Source organism: Pyrus communis, chromosome 3, assembly GCF_963583255.1.
Source record: "Pyrus communis chromosome 3, drPyrComm1.1, whole genome shotgun sequence".
NCBI classification, from domain to species: domain Eukaryota; kingdom Viridiplantae; phylum Streptophyta; class Magnoliopsida; order Rosales; family Rosaceae; genus Pyrus; species Pyrus communis.
In genome coordinates, this window is record NC_084805.1 from 24,093,179 (window position 1) to 24,100,331 (window position 7,153).

The 7,153-nt window shown below is 35.9% G+C and overlaps 1 pseudogene; it reads right to left on the minus strand.

Moving 5' to 3' along the window:
- Positions 1–792: 792 nt before the first annotated feature.
- LOC137728479 (probable CoA ligase CCL10) lies at positions 793–3,738 on the minus strand (annotated as a pseudogene).
- Positions 3,739–7,153: the final 3,415 nt, after the last annotated feature.

Consider the following 7,153-nt stretch of genomic DNA (forward strand, 5'->3'; position numbering starts at 1 on the left):
CTATTTGTAAGCCCAATGGTTTCCGGCAATGGCCGGAAAATAGCCTGAAAAGCTTTTGGTCCGCAGGAAAACTCGAAAACCCGTTGGAAACTGGATAAACTTTAAACATTCATAACTTCTTCAATACTCAACGAAATCGAGTGATTCAAAAACGAAAATCATACTTCTCGATGAGAGGAAGAGAATGGTACCTTTCTTGACTGCTAAATCGCCATGGTTTGACCGGAAAACAGCTCGAAAGTGGCTGTTTTGGTCTCAAGTTAGCCACTTTCGAGCCGTTTCCAGCCAAACCACAGAGAGTACCATTCTCTTCATCTCGTCGAGAATTATGATTTTCGGTTTAAATCACTTGATTTCGTTGAGTATTGAAGAAGTTATGAACGTTTAAAATTTACTCAGTTTCCGACGAGTTTTCCAGTTTTCCTGCTGGCCAGTCACCTTTTAGGCTATTTTTCGGCCATCCCCAACAATCATTGGGCTTCCAAATAGGTATAATCTTGTTCTACACCTTCCTATCTTCATTTTTATATATTATGGGTCGAATTTGGTTAAGAAACAATTAAGTTACAATGCTTTGAAAATTATCCAAACTTATGACCAAGAGCTCTAGGACACTTAATGGAATTTTTAACGAAGAGCCAAAATAATGGATGGTGGACAATTTTAGGGACCATTTCTATTGATTTTCAATCTCAGGGACCAAATTGATGTGTTATGCAAATCTCATGGACCATTTTGGCTAAAAAGCCATATATATAAGTGGTATAATTTGAAACCTTGTGTATTGTAATTTTATATTTTTGACCGGACTTTCTGGATAAGCTCCCTTCTCAAAATCTTTCCCGAAGCCGACTTCGGGACGCTGTTTATAGATGTCACTCTCCACAATCGTTTGAATTGTGCAACCTGTAAAAGTAGAGGAAAAATACCGTCAAACTTTCAATTATTCAGTGAAACATATGTCTAAAGAAGTGTTCAGATTCTAGACCACAATATCAACTAAATTTTTGACAGAAGCAATATTGGGGAGGCGGAATTGAACTCGGAACTTTAGGGGCAAGTCGCAAGGGCTCATGCTCTTAACTAACCGAGCTACGTCATGCATTCAATATCAGGTAAAGTGAAACAAAAATCATGTAGTGCTATTCTGTGTTCTACGTTTTGCAGAAACCTTACCTGTCAACAAATTTCTGTATTTGTTGCTCAGCTAGCAAGCTATTTGGTGCACGAACAACGTACGCAATTGGGACTTCCCCGGCTTTAACATCTGGAAATCTGCAATGGAAAATTGATGTTAAAAAACGTGCAGTGTTTCGAAGTTATGGAAACTGAGAACAATGGTGTGGAAAAACAATGTATGGCTCTTGTACTTACGGGATCACAAGTTCACAACAGCATCCAATATTTCAGGGTGAGAAAGCAATATCCCTTCTAGCTCCGCAGGAGCCACCTGTTGTTACATTAACCACATTACCTTTTTTTCCCTACAAGCGATATTAGAGGAGGGAAGATTCGAATTAAGAATCTTGAGTGCAGGGGCAAACACTCCAACCACTTTGCAAATCCCTTGCACTCGAAGCGCATAATATTTAGAAAATTAATTATACCTGAAAACCATAGCACTTTATGAGCTATTTAATTCGATCGACAACAAATAATTGCCCCTCTTCATCAAAATATCCAAGATCTCCAGTGTGTAGCCAACCTTGTTCATCTATCGTCAACTTTGTGGCTTCTGGATTATTATAATAACCTGAAAAGCAATTTATACACTTGGAGTTTATTTCTTTCATTATCTACAGAATCATTTACAGTCTTAATCTTGAAATTTAATAATTAATCTTGTATTACTTTGAAAGAAAAGTAAAAATGGCAGAAAGCAGATGAAAATATATATTAGGTTAACCTTGCATCATATTAGGTCCCCTAACCCATATTTCTCCAAACTGGTTATGAGGAAGAAGCTCGAGGGTATCCACACTAACTATCTGGGAATTCAACTCCAGGAGCAAGAACGCCACTCGATCCAGAAATTTGAGATCCTTCTGTAAAATTTTCCAGAGAAACGATCCCACAGGTTTCTGTCAAACCATACCCCTGCCACAAATACAACACAACATGGATTTTCAAGTCAAAATTCAATTTTTGTAATTGATGCTGTAGGTAGCACATTGATCATCTAATGTGACAGCCACTGTTCATTAACAATGATTGTAATTGATCAAATATATTTATTTGTTATGGTAAACTTCCACGTCATAAGGTCTACTAGGCAGAAAATGTGATTTTTTTAGAATCTTAAATTATATATTTTTGTTTGTGAAATCTTTCAAGAGCAATTGTATAAGATTATTTCACAATAATCAACTTGTGTGGAACCCCTCATTGTTCGCCTTAATATTTTATATTAAGCATTCGATAGTGATAGAATTCCTTCTTTTTTATTTCGTTAAAGATAAATTAGTTAGATTAGATGTTAGATTAAAGAGTGGACATGATTTGAAACTACGTCGTGATGCAAAAGATAACATTCAATTTTATCATTATGGTAGAGGACCACTTGCGATAATGAAATTAAATAGATGTGTTTTTAATGTTTTATCAACAAAATTTAAGATTAAGTGATCAAAGATTAATTTAAACCATATTATTATTAGTCCATCGTGAGGTTAATTGCACCCTACCTTAATGTAAATAATATAGTTTGTTAAGCAACAAAGACCCGACGAAGGTGACGATTCCAATTTACCTGACCAATCGCAGCGTGAGGAATGGTCTTAGCACAATCCTCCATCAAATCCTTACCCGGCGGCGCCGCAGCCGAAATGATGAACTCAACCGATGACAAGTCGTACTTCTAAACAACGCTCTGCTTTGTCAGCGCGATCACCACCGGCGGAACCACGAATAAATACGTAACCCTGTACCTCTCCACCACCTTCAACGCCCTGTCGATGTCAAACTTCGCCATCGTAACGACAGCGTTCCCTCGCCGGAGTTGCCAGTACAAAATCACCAACAGCCCAAATAAGTGAAACATCGGGACAAAGCACAGAAACACGTGGCACGGCTCGCTGTACCGGTCCTGATCGGCCGTGACCATCAACGACGTTGTAATGAAGTTCCGATGCGTCATAACCACTCCCTTGCTCTTCCCAGTCGTCCCGAACGAGTAGAGCAGCGCCACCACGTCACTCTGATTCACATTAACAGCCGGTAAACCGGAAATCGGATCCGAATCGTCCGAAAGCTTAATCAAATCGGAGAAGGAATGGATATTCATATTCCGGTATCGAATTGGGAGATTGAAGCCCTCGATCTTCGGCAATAGTTCGGAGACGTGATGATGAGCTTCGGATTGCAATCGCTGACTTGACTGGCGAGCTCGGAGACGGTGTACATAGAATTACAGCTGGTGGCGGTGGCGTCGATTGCGGCGATTGAGAAGAAGCAGACGGGGAAGAGGATGGAATTGGAAGCGAAGATAAGAACGACGTCTTTTTTCTGGACGTTGAGATTGAGGAAGGCCTGTGAGATACGAAAGACTAAGGATTTGAGCTGGAGGAAGGTTAGGGTTTCGTCGGTTGCAGCGTCGGCGAGGGCGAGGCTCTGAGGGAAAGAGGAGGAGGTGTGGAAGAGAAAGGCGGTGAGAGAGAGGTTGGGATCGGTGGAGAAGGGGATGGGAGGTCGGGGAGAGGTGTAGGTTTGGGTTTCGGGGTTGAAGGATTTTGGCGCCATGGATGCTTGGGACTGAGAAAATTTGGATTTTTCGTATGTATAGAACTGCATTGTGAGTGACGAGGAGGAGGACGAAGGGGTGTGATGAATTGACTTACCCGCCTAAAACCAAACTAAAATCTGTAAACGAGATTTTTTTTTTTTTTTTTTTTTAAACAAACGAAATTATTTATATTAAGAGGGTGTAAGAATGGACTAAGCTTCATAAGTAAACAGTATTACAATATCAGTATCGGTGGAAATATCGATATGTAAATTTTACAAAAATATCGATAATATATCAAATATCGATATCGGATGCATTTGATGGAAATCATAGAAATTTGCTAAAAACATTAAAATTTGAAATTATTGTTTAGGGAATGTTGTATGAAGCCACAACACACATATGAATCAATAATTAATGACTAGATATTGTGTAAAAACAAGTATGTGATATGTGATAAGTGAGAATGAAAAACAAGTAATAAAATAAAACACTTCACGAGAACAAATAAATTACACATAACTGAATTGAAACTTTCATCACGAAAACGGCACAAGTTTTATTGAATTAAACTAATACCATATAGAATGCATAAGTTCATGAAGTTAAAACTATAGTCAATATTCATCTTTCATTTTGATTAGGCCTTCCAACGTAGTACATTTCAATTGCACCAATCTCCACATATATGATAGATTGAAAACTGAATTCACATAGTAGAAAAAGAAATGAAGAAAGAAACGTGAAAAGACACAAAGAAGAAAACTCGACCACTAGTTTGTAACTTTTTGTCTAAATTTCTGCAAGGATAATAAAATATCGAAAAAAATTGACTGATTTTTTGGAAATATCAAGAATATGGGGTGACATATACATTTCATCCTCCTCCCCTTTCATATGTTCCATGAATTTTTGGATATTTTTGTGAAAATATCGAACATATTCAGAATATTTTAAACATTTCCTGTAAACGAGATTATTAACCATTAACTAATCAATTTTTATTGAATGTCGAGCTTTTAATATCAGATTACCGTTTGGGTAAAAAAAAAAAAAAAATGGATGTCCCTAGGTTACTATCTGCCACATGAGAATTTAGAGGAAGGGCTAGTTAGGAATTGTTGTGTTTTTTTTCAAAATTGCTTTTACTATGTAATGAGAATACATAGCTGTGGAAAAAAAAAAAAAAAAACAAATGTTTGGTAAACTATAATGGTGAAAGTGCTTTCAGTAAAATTAAAAAAAAAAAAACAAAGTTAAAATGTTTTGTAAACTTTTATATAAAACTACTATAACTTTGTAAAAAGACATGTTGCTAGATCAATTTGTTACAAATACTAGTTTCCTCTTATAACCTCTGTTTACTTTACCTAGCTCTAGAAAAAAAAAAAAAAAAACTAATGAAAAGTCCTCAAAAACTTTAGTTTTTAATCCAAAAAACAAAATAAAGGTATTAATGAATAGTACCAGAAGTGGCTTTTCAAAATAAAAATGTCCTTAACGTTAAAAGTGAACAGTACCGAGAATGTTTCATTAAGATTCCCCTAGAAAAACCCATAGCAATCTCGTGGTCTCATAGCAACCCCTAGTCTTGTAGCAATTAGCAAACCCCTGGGTCAAAACTAAACCCAAAAATAAAAAATAACAAAATAAAAATCTCTCTCGAAATTACTTTTTCTCTCCGTGGTGAGAGCTTCTCAAGCTGAGAGTTTCTTCTCACTTCTTGTGTGAGGCATTCAATCCATAGAAATCCTAGTGGCCTTAACTTTGGCTGGGGTCGGTTGTCGTTTCCTTTTTGCTCTCCTTCTGCTTTGTTTTTCTTGCTTTCACTGTTTTTTCTCCCAAATTTATACTCCGATCTATTCTATTTCTCTATCCCCGTGGGTATTACTCTTTTCAGGCTCTTCCATGCATCGTACTGAGATCGTGCGTAGAGTTCCAGTGTATCCACCGGCTTGGGTGTTGTCAACACCACCACCTTCTCGTTTTGTCTGTCGATTCCAGCAACATTGTTCGTGGGTTTCCACGAGCTTCATATTGATAGTTGGCTTCTTTCGTTTAGACGCTGGTTATCTCTAGTTTATGGTTATGCTTAGGTAGCATTTTGGGGCTGGATGTGGCGTTTATTGAGGCTGGCGTTTATTGAGGCGGTGCTCGATGGTGATGAAGGAATCGAATGGACTGACTGGTTCTGGATATAGGGCAGAAGGCTGTGGAAATCTGGTGAAGCTTTTGGCTTTGGAGGCTTACTGTAAAGTTTGGGCCTAAATATTTTTTTGGGCTCAGTTTGTGTTCTCTAGTGTGTTTGGGCCTACTTTTGTTTGTTGATATGTTGTCTTTGGGCCTTCATTGTATTGTTTGTTAGTTGTTGGTGGTTTAATAAATTATCCTTTTACCAAAAAAAATAAAAAACTCAAAAGTTTACATAAGAGTGTTAAAGAAGAAAATAAATTATGATTACACTCCTAATTACAAGTAAACCCTAAAGCATTGAAGGTCCCACTAGTGTGAATTTTCACCCAATTTCCCAAGTCCAAGCAAACAAAAAGAGAGAGCAAAATTTTCAAGAGAAATACTAATGAAACTCTTTTAAAAGTAAAATTGTTTATAAACTCCGTGTCACTTTATATTTTTTGCATTATGTTTATTTGTACAAAAATTAGCATTAAAATAAAAAGTAGAGAATCCATAAAAAAATTCACACTTCAACAGATCTCAATTTTCAAATAAATACAAAGAAGATGATGTGTCAAAAGCTCCAAGTGTACCAAAGGACATGACCCTACCACTGCCACTAAATAACTTTATTCCTTGGATTGTGTTACGCGTAACACAGTGAAGACAGATTGACCTCCTTTTTTCTGTACAATTTTGGTATTTTCTGTTTTGGTCATATGTGCCTTTTATTTTATTTTATTTTTTTAAGAAACTTTAAATAAAAGCTTTCAGTATTGTTCTTTAATATTTTTACATTAAAAAGTCAATCATGTTACTATTTACTTTATTCTTTATTTTGTCCGTATCGTTAAAATTCAAAATTTTTAAGCTCTTTTTATTAGTTTTTTTATTTTTTTTGGTGAACATGTACCTTCTTTCATTTAGGAGAATTTCATCTTTTTGGCTCTCATTCCTGTAATGTTGTAAGATGATTTAAACCATCTATTTTTTAAATCATCTTTCAAGAATCATATCTGCAAAATTAACTAAATTAAGAAATTATTTAATCATCTAACGATTATCTAATATTCATTTGAACCATATTATCTTACATAAATCCTAAAAGTTTGACAACTTTTATCAAACGGTTTAATGATTTTCAATTTGATTGATTTTTTATTGCAGGGTTGATATCTATAGAATGACCTATAAATTAGACGATTCTAAAATGAAAAGAATAACCAAGAAGGTAAAACAAGAAGATTCTGAGTA